Source organism: Cebus imitator, unplaced genomic scaffold (assembly GCF_001604975.1).
Source record: "Cebus imitator isolate Cc_AM_T3 unplaced genomic scaffold, Cebus_imitator-1.0 Scaffold241, whole genome shotgun sequence".
Classification (NCBI taxonomy): domain Eukaryota; kingdom Metazoa; phylum Chordata; class Mammalia; order Primates; family Cebidae; genus Cebus; species Cebus imitator.
The window spans coordinates 107,790-123,752 of NW_016107556.1; the positions used below are offsets into that span (position 1 = coordinate 107,790).

General features: G+C 36.2%; 1 protein-coding gene across 1 annotated transcript in view; it reads right to left on the reverse strand.

Moving 5' to 3' along the window:
* The window catches only part of LOC108282445 (angiomotin-like protein 1), a gene marked incomplete at its 3' end in the record, with an annotated part of 117,792 nt that extends 102,052 nt beyond the window's left edge, over nucleotides 1–15,740 (reverse strand). The window contains exon 1 of the mRNA XM_017498396.2: nucleotides 15,564–15,740. The remainder of the gene's footprint in view (nucleotides 1–15,563) is intronic.
* Nucleotides 15,741–15,963: the final 223 nt, after the last annotated feature.

Here is a 15,963-nt window from a genome sequence, read left to right on the forward strand (position 1 = left end):
AAGAGCGAAACTCCGTCTCAAAAAAAAAAAAAAAAAATGGGTAAGAGTGCAAACATGAATCCATTGATATGTGCCACTTCTAGAAAGGGAGGGGATAAACGAGTCAGGGAAGAGCAACAGAGGTGAAAAGGCAGAGGAAGGCTCTGTAAGGACTTGCTGAGATGGAGCCATAAACAATACCAACTGGGTGTGGGAGGCTGGGAAACCACAGGAGAGGATTAAGTGTGGCTATGAGAGAAAAGGAGCTAGGCTAAAGTCTGTGAGACTAAGAGACAAAGAGCCAGATAAGATAAACTGTCACAGCTCTCTGATTATCAGCCAAGAATAGGATATTGACGTGGGCCCCACAGCAAAGGGCTGTTGTTAATATGCAGATCTTTACAGCTAAATCCAAACAGGGGAAAACATCACAGTTGTCAACCAATCCAGCACTGTCTATTAAAAAGAGAATGTGAGTTGCATATATAAATTTAAATTTTCGAATAGCCACATGTGTTAGTCAGCTACAGTTGCTATAATACCAGAGTCTAGGTTGTTTCAATAACAATTATTTAATTTTCACAGTTCTGAAGGCTGGGAAATTCTAGATTAAAGTTTTGTCAATTCTGTTTTCTGGCAAAGACCCTCTTCCTAGGTTGCTGATGACCACTTTCTCCCTGTGTCCTCACATAGTGGAAAGACAGAGCACTCTAGACTCTTCCAGTTCTTATAAGGATACCAATTCCATAATGTGGGCCCACCCTGAAGACTCATCTAAATTTATTCATCTCCTAAAGGCCCCACCTCCAAATACCATATATTCAAGGGGTAGGGCTTCAACATAGAAATTTGTGATAGCACAAACATTCAATCCATAACACCACATTAAAAAAAAAAAAGTAGTACAGGTGAAAATAATTTTAATAGTATATGTTTTTAATCCGCTATAGTCACAATACTATTTTAACATGCAATCAAAATAAAACATTATCATTGCAAATGTTAGATATTTTACCATCCCAAACTTCAAAATGCGATGTGTATTTTCACTTATGCCACACATCCACTTGAACCACTCACATTTCATATGCTCAATAGCTAAACATGGTACAGACCCCATCCCAAAGGAAAATGAATTTCATTCTCCTGACCTCCTAGGCTCTTAAGATCTTTTTAAAACCTTGGATTCTTAAATTGAGAAGAGACCTTTGGCGATGTTGTGTTCAGAGATCTCTACAGATTCTCAATAGGTTTCCCCTTAGCATGTTTATTTTAATTTAAGCAATTTCACACCTGTTGAAATCTCCTCTCCAATTTAATATTCACTGAAGGCTGACAATGCTTGGCCTGGACGGTTAATCATGGTTTATGTTCCATTCACTCTCCCTTCTAAGGGAAACTATTTTACCCACACCCTCTTCCCTTAATCCCCAAGCACCCCATTTCTTCTTCTGCTCCCCACAACCTCTCTAGCCCAGTTGACGGGGGGTGGGCACACGACTCCATCTGCATAGTTACCTGGTGTAGAAAATCTCGCTCAATCAGGCCAGACAATTGAGGGGCCAATCAGATCCTCTGTCAGGAATATAGAGTCAGAATCAGCAGATAGGGAGCAGCACCAGAAGACGTGCAGAAAAGAAAACAGAGGGAGAGAGAGAGCTACAAATATTGAGTTTCCAGCCACTTCTCATATTTCTTCAGGGAGGTGTTTTGGGTGGGGGAGGCATGTGGGTTGGAATAGCTCCTCCTCAATCATTTTTCCACATCAGGTTTCCAAAAGCCATTTCGTTTTAGCAAAGTGATTCTCCAGATGAAAGATGTTTGAAAGGCTCTTGTGAGAGATCTCAAAATAACTGTGATTCCTGGAGCTCTGGTAGAACCCTCCGGTACTAGCCACAGTCTGGGCTTCTGAGGTGCAGCTGTTTCATTGTTGCTGGTTTTCCATACGATCCCTGCACCTCTCACGGTCATGACTAGTTTACAAGAATCCTTTATGGGCTGAGGGAGCCTACGTGAGTCAACCTTTCAATACAACTGCTTTCCACAGAGAGGGATGCTTTCATACATATTTGAGCAAAGTTCTTTTCCACATCTCCCCTTGGAGTTGTTTGCTCTCAATCGCATGCCAGCACTTAGCCTGACCAAGAAGTGATGGATTACTTTGGATCGCATCCCCAAGTAATTATATTCCGAAAATACCTCCGCACAGTGGCCTTCTGGGGACCCTTTTAAGCCTCACATCATCTACAGTAGTGGTTCTCAGCTGAGGCTGCACATTCAAACTACCTGGGGAACTTCTAAAATATGCTGATGTCCCAGGCCCTCCCTCAGACTATGAAACCAGAATCTTTGGGGGCAGATCCTTGGGTGTTCATATTTCTTAAAAATTTCCCAAGTAATTTTAATGTGGAGCCACAGTTGAGAAATACTGTGTGATACACAGGATGTGCCCTCACACAGACTTGGGTTTCTATCACAGAAAAGCAGATACTGTTTTTCATTATAAAAGAAATGCATATTTATTTTTTTAAAGAATACATAGTAAGGAAATATCCAAAGTGAGACGACTCACTCATCAGTAGTATGCCCAATAGTCCCACTCCCTAGAAGTAACTATTGCAGTTTTTTATGTGCCCTCCAAATATTGCCTATGTTTTTTCAAATATTTAAATCTCTCTCTCGCTCCTTCTTTCACACACACGTACATTTTCCCTCTGGCTTTTTGTCTTCCTAATATATCTTGATTATTGGCCTAGAATTTCTTTTTGTATAAATTTATGGGGTACAGGTATAATTTTGTAGCATGCATAGATTGTATAGTGGTGCAATCAGGGCTTTTAGGGTAGCTATCACTCACATAATGTACATTATAACTATTAAGTAATTTTTTATCATATACCCACTCCCTACCCTAGCCTAGACATTTTTGACAAAGAAAAACAGTGTAAGCATTTGATTACTTACTTTCCCAAATAATAATACAAAGCACTGTATAAAACTAAAGTAATTAAAACAGTGTGATCTCGTTACTAGAAGAAATAATTTGTTAGCACAGAATAAGAAGTCCAAACAATAATCAATAGAATTTAGTATATGAAAAATATTGGCATTTCAGATTAGTGGGGAAAGGACACACTATTCAATAAATAGTATTGAGATAATTATTGGGACAATTGTCTATTCATTTTTAAGTGGATTCCTATTTCATAGCATATAAAAATTAAAGATGAATTAAAGTCTTCACAGTAAAACTAAGCTTGTTAGAAGAAATAATTTTATAATTCTGGAGTGGGAAAAATCTTACCAAATAATACGTAAAATCTAGAAGTCACAAAATAACTATAGATACATTAGGCTACATCAAATTTAAATTTTCTTTAAAAAGAAAGAATAAAGAAAAGTAAAATAAACATAAGAGAAATGCAAGGTAAAATTCATAACATGTATACAAAAGATTAATATCCACATTTAAATATGTTTCTATATATCAATAAGAAACTGACAACAGAAAGCAAGACAAGGCTTGCTAGATAAACAAATATAAAAGTTAAAAAATATTCAATGCAACGCTCAAAGAGTCAAATTAAAACAATCTTGATTTCTTTTTCTTTTTCACTCATCACTTTGGCAAAATGTTTTAAAAGACTGATATCAAGAAATGGTGATTATCTGAAGAAACAGATATTCTCATACTTTGGTAGACAAATATACTAAAAACCATTTTTAAATGGCAACTTGGCATATCTTCACACTCTCCAATATACGAAGTCATATGTCATTTGATTTAGCAATTTCACTTCTAAGTATCTACACTACAGAAAGCAATTACAGAATAAGAGCACAAAGATATATGTAATATGGCATTTTTTGTAATAAGAAAAGAAAACATTTTAATTGCTGTCGTAAATGGTTAAAGTAAGGTATAGTTATATTGTAAATCTCACACAGCCATTAAAACAAATAAAATGACTCTGTAAAAACTGATATGAAAAGTTGGTAAATTGACATGTAAATTATAAAAAGCCAGTGCAAAATAATTTATAAAGGGAATCCAACTGTTGTCCAAGAAAGATATACATGCACACTTTTAATCACATAGAGAAAGGCCTTGAAGGAATAGTAGACTTTTAGTAGAGATACTTCCAGGCAAGGAAATGAGATTTCAAGTTTGAGAGTGTGAAGCTTAGAAGGAAACTTTATTAACACCATATATTTTTTTACAAGTCTCATTTATTAAATTTGCAACTTTTTTAAATAATGAAAAGAAGAAAGTTTTCTCAGTGTTTTAATTAGGGCTTTATAAGTTCTGAGTTTATCTTTCTTTCATATATTTATTGGCCATCTGTATTTCTTTTCTTCTAAACAGCCTGTTCACATACTTTGCCCATTTTTATGCAATTTCTTTTTTTGTATTGAATGTACTATTTAAAAATTTTAAAGTGTATTTTGCTTCATTGCATAAATGTTACAAATGGTCTTTTTTCTATTTATCATTGTATTCTGATTTCATTTATACTACTTTCATCACATATGTTTTATTTATATTTTAAGTAATTCTATGTGTCAGTCTTTTCTTTGTATAGCTTCTGAGTTTGGTGCCATGCTTAAAAAGTTCTGTTCTACTTCAAGATCATTAAATAATTTATCAATTTAAAAATTATTTTTATTTCTTAATTTTTAACATATGTTTTTATTAATCTGGAATTTATTTGGAGACAGGAATCCAGCTTTAATTTTCCTTTCCAAATGTCATTTCCCCCAATATCACTGGGGTGAAACACCACATTGCCATTTTTGTTAGCCGTCTTTCTGGACTCTTTATTTTTTTCCCACTGATTTCTACAGTTTTGTACTTGTATTTTAATATTTTGTGACATGCTTTAATTATCTAGCTAATATGACTAGACTTCCTCTCTCATATGGCTTTTCCTGCCAGAAATTGTCTGTCTCTTCCCATTTTTCAATTGTAAAAGTTTATTGTGAGTTAAGATGTTACGGACTCACTTTTACCTCTTCTTCTCCTCTAAATATAACTAAATACTCTGGAAATAACTCAACAGATGATTGTAAAAGTACTCTGAAAGATGGAAAAGAGAAAGTTGACTGGCTAGGGACTTCAGAACTTGAGACACCATAGTGATTTCCCTGAGTTATCTTTTTATCTCCCTTATATCCCATGCTGGGCACCAGGGAGGCTTACAACCCCAAACCACCAGCAGGAATAGAATTGAAAAACAAACACGAAAAGCCGTCTGTGTCTGGCCAAAGGCAGGGAAAGGGTGAGCCCAGAAGAGTCCTGCCAGAAAAATAATCCTCTGGTCCTCATGCTGAGCTGTGGCAGGAGCAAGAGACTGATCCGCCTGAGCAGCAATAGTAGCACAGCAGACTGAACCATTCCCTACCCAACACATGTCAGCAAGCCCCACTTTCTACAGTGTCACATCAGCAAACTCCAGAATAGTGGTGGGCTCCATCTGCAACAACGTCAGTAGGGTACATATCCCATACCCAAGACAATAGGTAGACCAGTCCATCCTCAGGGGAAGCATTAGCAAACCTGAACAGGACTATCTCCTCCCCCATACCCATCAAACAGCCCACGAGGCACCTGCAGTAATAAAGCAGGATCCCAAGTAGAAGCAGAAGAACAAGGTAGACTGTATTAGCATTGTAAGAACTCTGAAAACAAATTGTCATTGGAACTACAACTCACAAAAGTAGACCAGAACTTACACACTAAGCCCCCAAAGGGTGACTGCTTACTAAAAATAAAAGATCTAAACAGTATGAAGTGTCTTGTAAAATAATACCCAAAATGTCCGGGGTACAAGTGGAAGTCATTCATTATACCAAGAACCAGGAAACATACAACTTTTATGAGAAATGACAATCAACTGATGCCAACTTTGAAGAGACTCAGATGTTGAAGTTATCTGAAAATGATTTTAAAGCAATCATTATAAAAATGTTTCAACAGTTATAAATTTGCCTGAAACACATGAAAAATACACAATTCTAACAAAGAAAAAGAAGTCATAAGAAAGAACCGAATGCAGAAAATAGAATTTAAATAGATAATAACAAATAAAAAGTCACCAGATGAGCTTAGTAGTAGAATGCTGATGATAACACAGAATCAGTGAACTTAAGGACAGAACAACAGAATTTACTTGTACAAAAAAAGAAAAAATGGGCAAAAAATCTAACAGAGCCTCAGAGACTCTGTAGGATCAAAACAAAGATATAATATTTGAATTGTTAGCATCTCAGAGAGGGAGAAAAAAGATTGGCTGAAAAAGTATTTTAAAAAATGGCTGAAAACTTTCAAATTTGGTGAACTGAATGCATGCACAGATTCAAGAAGCCAACTGAACCTAAATAAGATAAATCCAAGGAAATCCACACTAAGACACATTATAAACTTCTGAAAACTAAAACAAACAAACAAAAAAACACTTTAAAACAGCCAAAGATATATGATGCATTACCTGTAGATAAACACCAATTAGAATGACAGAGGATTTCTCATTTTAAACTATGAAGGCCAGAAGGACCTGGTACAATACATTTTAAACCCTGAAAGAAGAAAATCCAAAATCATGAATCCTGTATCTAGCAAAACTATGCTTCAGGAATGAAAGGGGAAATAAAGACATTATTAGGCAAAGGAAAACTAAGAGAATTTGTCACCAACAGACCTACCATTAAACAATGGCTAAAGGAAGCTCTTCAAACAGAAAGAAAGTGATAACAAAGGAAGGGTGATGATGGGTGCAGTGGGTCACACCTATAATCCCAGCACTTTGGGAGGCCAAGGCAGGAGGACTGCTTGAGACCAGGAATTTGCAACCAGCTGGGCAATATAGTAAGACCCCAGTTCTAAAATAAAAATAAAAATAAAAACAGCTGGGAGTGGTGGCATTCAGGGAATATTTATTATAATAGACTATATTCTGGGTCATAAAATAGCTATTAACAAATGTTAAGAAATTGAAATCAAATAGAGTATGTTCTCTAACCTTATGGAATAAAACTAGAAATCAGTAGCAAAACAAAAACAGAAAAACTTTTAGGCACATGGAAGTTAAACAGCACACTTTTAAATAAGCCATAGGTAAATGAGAAAGTCTCCAAGGACATCTTTACAGACTAAATAGAACTTAACAAAAACAAAGAAAGAACATCAGAATTTGTAAGATGCAGCTAAAGTGGCAAAAGAAAAATTTATAGCACTAAAGGCTTACATTAGAAAACAGAAGTAATCACAAGTCAGTAATTCAAGCTGCTAGCTCAAGAAACAGCAAAAGGAAGAGCAAAATATATCGAAGTCAAGCAGAAGGAAAAAAATTAAGATAATGGCAGAAATAAATGAATCTGAAATAGGGAAAGTAATAGAGAAAATTTATGAAATATAAAGCTGGTTATTAGTGGAAAAAATTGATATAATTGATAACTCCCTAACCAGACTGGTAAAGATCAAAAGAAAGAAGACACAAATTACCATTATCAAACAAAAGATATTGCCACAGATTTTACAGTCATTAAAAGAATAATTTGGAATAGATGCATAACTTCACACTCATAAATTCAACAATTTCAAAGAAGTGGACTAATTCCCAAAAATCACAATGAAAACTCAGCCAAGATGAAATAGATAATCTGAACAGTTCTACAACTATAAAAAAAACTTAATTTATAATTACAAATCTCCCCAAAAAGAAGTTTCCAGGTCCAGATGATTTCACTGGAGAATTTTTCCAAGCTTTTAAAGAATTAATACCAATTTCACACAATCTCTTTTTCAAAATAGAAAAGAAGGAATCACTTTCTAACTCCTTTTATGAGGGCAGTACTAGCTTGATATGAAACCAGACAAAGACAATATAAAAGAAGAAAAACTGCAAATCATTAATTCTTATGAACTGGGATGCAAAAATCCTTAACAAAATATTATTAAATTGAAGCCAGCAATATATAAAAAGGAATAACAAGCCATAACCAAATGGGATTTATTTCAGCTATGTAAGGCAGGCTCAGTATTTGAAAATCATTCAGTGTGATTCACCATAGCAACAGACAAATGTAAAAAATCACCTGATCATACTGATCATTACACAAAAAGCATATAACAAAAGCAAACAGTCATTCAAGATAGAAACTCTCAGCAAATTAGGAATAAAGAAACGCTTCCTCAACTTGATCAAGAACATCTACAAAACATCTGTAACTAACATTGTACTTAATGGTGAAAGACTGAATGCTCTTAATTTGAGATTGGAAAGGATTTCTGTTCTTATCTCTCTTACTGAGAGGTCTAGCCAGTGCAATAAGGCAAGGAAAAGAAAAATCATACAGAATGGAAAGGAAAAAATAAAATGCTCTATTTGTAGACGACATGATCTATGTAGAAAATCCCAAAAAATTACCAATAAAGAAGAAGAAGAAACCTAGAACTAATAAATGAGTTCAACACAGTTGCAGGATTTAATATTAACATAAAAATTAAGTGCATTTCTCTATATTAACAATGTATATGTGGAAACTAAAGTATAACAATGCAATATCATTTTCAATTGCTCCAAAGAAAGTTAAGTACTTAGTATATACTTTTAAAAATACCTATAAAATCTGTATGTTGAAAATTATAAAATGTTCATTAAAAAAACAAAGACCCATATAAGTGCAGACATTTTCCATGTTCAAGGACTGAAAGACTCAACATAGTAAAAATGCCACTTCTCCTCAAATTAAACTACATGTCTAACAGGATTCCTCTCAAAATCTTAGCAAGGTTTTGTAGACATAGACAAGCTAATTCTAAAGTTTATATGGAAAGTAAAAGTCCCAATGATCGCCAAAACTTTTGACAAAGAACCCTGAAGTGAAAGGAATAACTCTACCTAGCGTACTGCTTATTATAAAGCTACCATATAACTTACTATGTAATAGTAGTCAGATGCTCAAAAGAGCATGGTATTGTCAGAGAGATAGGCACATCAATGGAAGAGAATGGAGAACCTGGAGATAAAGTCACACAAATATGCTCAGTTGATTTCTTGACAAAGGTGCAAAACCAATTCAAAGAAAGGAGAGCCTTTTAAACAAATGGTGCTTGAGAAATTAGACATACAGAGGCAAAAAAAAAAAAATTAAATTTGACCTAAACTTGACAATATTATATGCACATTAATTCAAATAAAGACCTAAATGTGAAGTATAAAACTATAAATCTTTTAGAGAAAAATAGAAAATATTTGGGAACTGGAGCCCGGCAAAAAGTTATACTTTGCACTAAAAGCACAATCCATTAAAAGAAAAATTGGTAAATTTGACGTCATGAAAATTAAACACTTTTGCTCTGAGAAAAGCCCTTTCAAGAGGATGGAATAAAAAATTAGAGACTGGGAGAGAATATTTGCAAACCATACATCTAATAAAGGACTTCTGTCTAGAATATATAAAAAAAACTCACAACACTCAACAGTGAAAAAAAATCAACAACAAAAAACAAACAATCCAATTAGAAAATAGTGGGTTATTTGTGTTTTGGCTTAATTTCCTTAGAGATTCTGGATATTAGACCTTTGTCAGATACATAATTTGAAAACATTTTCTCCCATTCTGTAGGTTGTCTGTCTACTATGTTGCTGGTTTCTTTTGTTGTGCAGATGCTCTTTAGTTTAATTAGGTCCAACTTGTCAATTTTTCTTTTTGTTACAATTGCTTTTGGGGACTTAGCTAAAAATTCTTTGAAAAGACCGATTTTCTAGGTTTTCTTCTAGGATTTTTATAGTTTGAGGTCTTACATTTAAATCTTTAATTCATCTTGAGTGAATTTTTGTATATGGTAAAAGGCAGGGGTCTGGTTTCATTCTTCTGCATATAGCTAGTCAGATATCCCAGGACCATTTACTGGGGCAAAAAGCATAAATAGGCATTTCACTGAAGAGAAAATACAGAGGACAACATGAAAATACAGAGGACAAAATTATCCATTAGGCAAACACAAATTAAAACCACAATGAGGTATCAATATCCATCTATCAGAATAACTAAAATAAAAAATAGTAATAACACCATATTCTGGGAAGGATGCAGAGAAACTCTATTACTCATATATTGCTGGTGGTAACATAAAATGTTATGGTCATTCTGTATAAATATTAATAGTTTGACAGTTTCTTTTAAAACTAAAAACTCACCATAAAACCCAGATATCACATTCTCAGGCATTTATCCCAAATAAATGAAAATTTATGTGCATGTGAAAACTTATAAATGAATGTTCATAGCATCTTTAGTTGCAACAGCCAAATACTAGAAGTTACCCAAATGTCCTCCAATGGGTAAGTGAGTGAATGTGTAAGCAAACTGTGCAATACAACATACTATGCAATACAACACAGTAACAAAAAAGAACCAACTATTGATGCAGAAAACAACCTGGATAAATCTCAAGATTATTATGCTGAATGGAAGAAGCCAATATCATAAAGTTACATATTAACATGATTATATAACATTCTTAAAATTATATAGATGGACAACAGATTAATGGTTTCGAAGGGTTAGGGATGGGACCATGGCTTTAAAGGGAAGCATAAAGAAGCCTTGCACTGATTATATAGTTAGTGATATTTTGATTGTGGCAATAGTTACATGAAGCTAATGTGATAAAAACTGTATACAATCACACACACACACACACACACACACTCATGCACAATGAGTACATGAGTAGTAATAAAATCTGATAAGGTCTGTAGATTATACCAGTGTCAATTACCTGATTTTGATATTGTACTATAGGTATGTAAATGTTAACAGTGAGGAAGGCTGTGTGAAATGGGGCACTCATAGACTCATGAATCTATAAGTACTTTGTAATGTTTTTAAAAAATATACAAACCAGCTATTCTTTAACAGCTAGAATGTTTGCGTGATTCTTTGTTTACAAAATCTACAAGTAGACCGAACATAAATTTAATGAGACCAATCTGTCAAACATCAATTCATATATTAAAATTTTGTATTCACAAGGTATGAATAAAGCAACAGAACTTAACATTCACATTTTGCTCTCACAAGAGTGAGTTTATCCTTCACCCTGACCTACAAAAGTGGTAGCATGTATCTAAATACTGTATACAGTATCTATATACTGGTAAACCTACAATTCAAACCCTGGGCTTTGAATCCCTGCAGAAGTCATCTAACTTCAGTTTCTCCTTAAACACAACATAAAAAATAGTAATAAATAGTTATAGTATACCAATCACCGAACTATTCAACCACCTGCTACACAGTGGAAGGTAAGAAGAGGACTCCCAAGAAATGAGAAAATATGGTCCCAGTTCATATTGTTTTAGATACAGATGATGTGATGCACAGGTATGTTTTTAAGCCTTTGGAAATGCATTTAGGGGCAAAAAGAGAAAAAAATGGCAGTAGAAATGATATTCAGAATGTAAATATTCAATGTGATGTAAGAATTTATTGAGTGCTTATCTTGGGCACCTGTAGTGTGACTAAGCAACTGAAGCTCTGGGTTTGCCAGGGAGCCTGTGGCTTTGGGACTTGCAACAATAGTATCATCAGTAGTGCTCCAAGGCTGTCAGTACTGCCACTGTTAGCTGTTGTTAATTTACATAACACAGATGTACTGGGCTTTGTGCTAAGCACTCTACAAATAACATAATCACATGAACTTTGCGAGATGGCATTATTATCCAGATTTTAAAGAAGAAGAAACTAAGAAGACATGTCTAGATACTTTCCCAAGACGAGCAACTAGAAAATGTCAGAATCCTGATGGGAACCCAGGTCATCTAACTTCAAAATTCATACTTTTAACCACTAGTCTATGTGTCTTCACCAAAGCCTGTTTAAAATCCTCCTCTTTGCTACTCTTTTCTCACGACCTCAGGTGGAACCTCTGGAGAGTTCCCTGACTTCATATTGTCTCTGCTCTACCTCCTTCCCCTAACAAATTCCATGTGGAGGATGAGGCATGGCCAATATAGCAATTGGCAAGACAGATCTTCAGCAAAGTTTTGTATGAGGAGAGTTGAGTGGGTAGGTATGGAGGCGGATGATGAGAGAAGAGTGTGTGTGTGAGTGTGAGAGATGTTTTCCCTGATTTTATTATAATGGTAAAACTTAATAAAGTAAATAAGTCTCTCACTTGAGGCATTTTAACTAAAATATTTGTGTTAGTGGTATAAGGCCAGGAAATATGCAATGACACAGAACTACCTGGATGGATTCTTCTATTCCTGACACTACCTCAGGGGCTTGATCTCAGTGGGCTTCTGAGTAAACAAGGTTACCACCTTGTTCCCATTTTCTAATGCTACATACAAACCACCCCCAAACTTGGATAATACAAACTGTTTTTATCACTCAGTGTTCTGTACGTGGAGTGGGCTGAGCTGAATGGTTCTCGTTCAGAATCTCTCATATAGTGGCAATCAGATAGTGGTGGGATCTGGAGTCATTTAAAGGTTTCTTTCCTTAGGTATCTGGAGCCTAAGTTTGAATGGCTGGAAAATCTGAGGGCTGGTTGGGCTTCAATCCTCATAGCATTTCCATGTGGCCAGCTTGGACTTTCTGACAATATGCTAGTCTCAGAGTAATTGACAGTCATGGGCTTGAACCAGCTTGTATTGGCTTAGAAGAGCTGATTCTGCATATCTTCTCCCAAACCTGTGTTCAGTGCTATCATTTTGGAAGCCATGGTGGGAGTATTTACACCATGAAAATTGGCAAACACTGCAAATCAGGAAACTTTTTTTCTCTAGAGAGCCAGTTTACTAACATATGACTCTACACAGTAGTTGGCTTCTCCCAGAGTGACTGAGCCAAGAAACCCAGGAGGAAGATGCAAACCTTCTTAGAACCTAGCTGTGGCTGTCCCAAAATGTTGCTTTCTTCTCATTCTATTGGTCAGTCAAGTCCCTAAGGCTAACCTATTTTTAAGAGGTAGAGAATTAACATTGATCTCCTGTAAGAAGAATAGTAAATAATTTGTATAGTCTAAGAGCCAGCACAGAGTATAGACTCAATAAATGCTTGATAAATGAATGAGTATGAAGTCATTTTAAACACTAATCTGCATGTCCTTAAGCCACTCTAAATGTACAAGTCCTTTTCGTAAGTTTTACTTCAATCAATGATTTTTAAATCTCTGAGTAGCCGAAATCTAAAACTGCTTGATATAAATCTGTTTACACTCTGTCTGCAGGTATTTACGGACCTGTTTACTCAGGCCCTGTCTGGTTACGTACTCAGTTGTTACCACTACACACATTACAATCACAGATTGCTTGTTTTATAGACATTTATAGATGCACTGTTTAGGTTGGCTTAAGTAAACTTCAAGTTTCTTAAGAGAGGTCTCATGTATTTCTTTGCCACTCCTCTTCCTACCATGCAAGCTACAGAGAGTTTTAAACATATGCATATGAATACTTACAAGATAGGTGATGGTTAGAGATTATAACCCTTAAAAGGGAAGGAAAGAAGGAGACAAACTGAAAATTCTTTTTTTTTTTTTTTTCCTGAAAATTCTTAATTGCTATGTTTTAGAACCTTCCATAAATGTTTTCCTTTAACTCTTCTATTTACCTAGTGAAGCAGTTATTATTTCCATTTCACAGTTGAGGAAAATGAGCCTCAAGAAGTTTTAGACATTTGGTCCAAGCCATACTGAAAAGTGGAGAAACTGGGATTCAAATGAAGACTCACATAGTTCTAAAGTCTGAGGTTTATGCATTCTTCAGGCTGCCTACCCACTGCTCTCTACATTTCCCCATCCTCTCACATTCTGGTCTCTCTCCTTAAAGCATCTACAGGAGTCATAAAAATGCTAATGCTTCTGAACTCCAAATAGAATAATCAGTGTTTCAAGTTGTGCTCTGGTAAAAATGTTCTTAGAAAGCTTGGTAAAACAAGAAGCTTAGAGTGTCTTATACTAGGAGTGGAGTCAGACTGGTAGCAGGGTGACCAGCTAAGGGAATACTGCAATAACTTGGGAAAAGTATGCTGATGGATTAGACCAAAGTAGTAGTGGGGTAGAGAGATGTAAAAAAATTTGGAGCGTTATTAAGAAGACTGACTCAACAGACTGGTGATTGATTGGATTGCGTAGGTACTGATCAATTATTTTAGAACCATCATTCTGGCTGCTGCTGGGAGGTAAGACTGGAAAGAGGAGGCCCAGATGTGAGGTTTCTGTATTCCCAGAAGAAGATGATAAGGGCTTTAAATTAGGGTAATGTCTGTGGAAATGGGAAGAAGTGGATGGATTTAAGAGATAATATTGAGTTCAAATCTGTTGAATGTGTTCCCAAATCAGATGTGAAGATGTGAGGGCATTTGGAGAGGTGTTCAGGGTGAAATCCAGAAATCTACCACCAGGAACTTTTCACAGAGCTAGGAGACACAGAAGGAGGAGCAGACTTCAGGTGAGAATGAATTCTGCATATGGTCTAGTCTGAGGTGAATGTGTAACCAGGCACTGGCCGCCAGGATGCAATTGTACTGAAAGCAAAGCAGACATCTCTTATCTAAATGAGAGTCTTTGCTCCCTGTATAGGTTACAGATGTTGGTGCCAAACATACCAAATACCGTATGTGTCAGGGTTCTGTGCCAAGAAATAAAGGGCTCCGTAATTCTCAACATTTTCATTTGACAGTGGTTCAACTCTCTTTCCAAAAGCCATTTATCATCCTGTAGACACCTCTGTCATAAACAAGATGACTTTATTGAGCCTTCTAAAGCTAATAAGAGCTGTATCATTCAATCGGTGACAGAGACTCACATAACTCATAGAAAGTGTTGCAGGGAGATTTCAGTGGTCTCTAGGAGCACAGGGTCTGCCTGCACACACACACATGCACACACACACACACACACACACGCAGAAAGAGAGAGAGAGAGATCTCAGATCTCATGTACATTTTCTTGGAAGAACTCATAGAAACAGACACTAAGATGTGTTTTTACACTTTTGCCCTACATGCAGCAGCACAGCCACTGTTTGAACAAGGTACCTGCATGTCAGAACAGGGATCCTGGGTCCCTTTGTTTCTTGCTACACTCCTGAGAAAGAAGGTAAGCATTCACGCCAGCTAAGCAGCAAACCAAGGCTCTCCAGAGAGCTGCTTTTCTGCACATCACCTTTTATTTATAAGGATCAATCCTCTAACGGTCTACCCAATCACAAAGCCAGTCAGTAGGAAGGCAAAGGGTGTATGGATGGCCCTAACCCAAAGGAGACCGCTTATAGCTTCTTCACTAATATGCTCATTATACAACTCTTAGAATAGGCATCTAACGCCAAACCCAGGTTAGATTCCCACGGCCACTGAGAGAGCCCACCACTGCAGCTCAAAGCTGACTTTGCCTAGCCATGATCTGCCATCCCACCAGGTGGGGATTAGTTGCCATGGAACCAGCTACCCTCTCCACCCAATTGAGTATTTCTTGATCTAACTTAAACTCTGCCCATAGATGCCTTCCAAAGTCCCCCCTCATGTCAAGGTTCCCTAGAGTGAAACCCATTAAATAACAGTTTTCTTACCTGGGAGAAGTCCTGGTGACCAGCAGTGGAAAAAATACTAACTTATAATAGAACTGACAGGGACTCACAGAGCAAATGTGTTCTTTTTAAAAGAAGAAAGGTGACTTCATCCCTGGTGCTGTGGAGTTTAAAAAGAGCAGCGAGTGCTGCCTGGCTGAGCCAACTCTGCTTCATCAGTGATGACTCCATCCAAATTATGCAGCCATTGCCCAGACATGCTCAGCCTTCAGAAGGTAAATCGCTGGAATCTGACTAACCCTGTTGTTTTCAAAGAGCTTCAGAAAATCCTAAGGCACCAATTGCCTTAACTGGCACCAGGGAGAGAAAAACTATGCAGTTATTTCCTTGAGTCATATCATTATATCCACCTCCCCCCGCCAAAAAAAAAGAACTCTAGGGA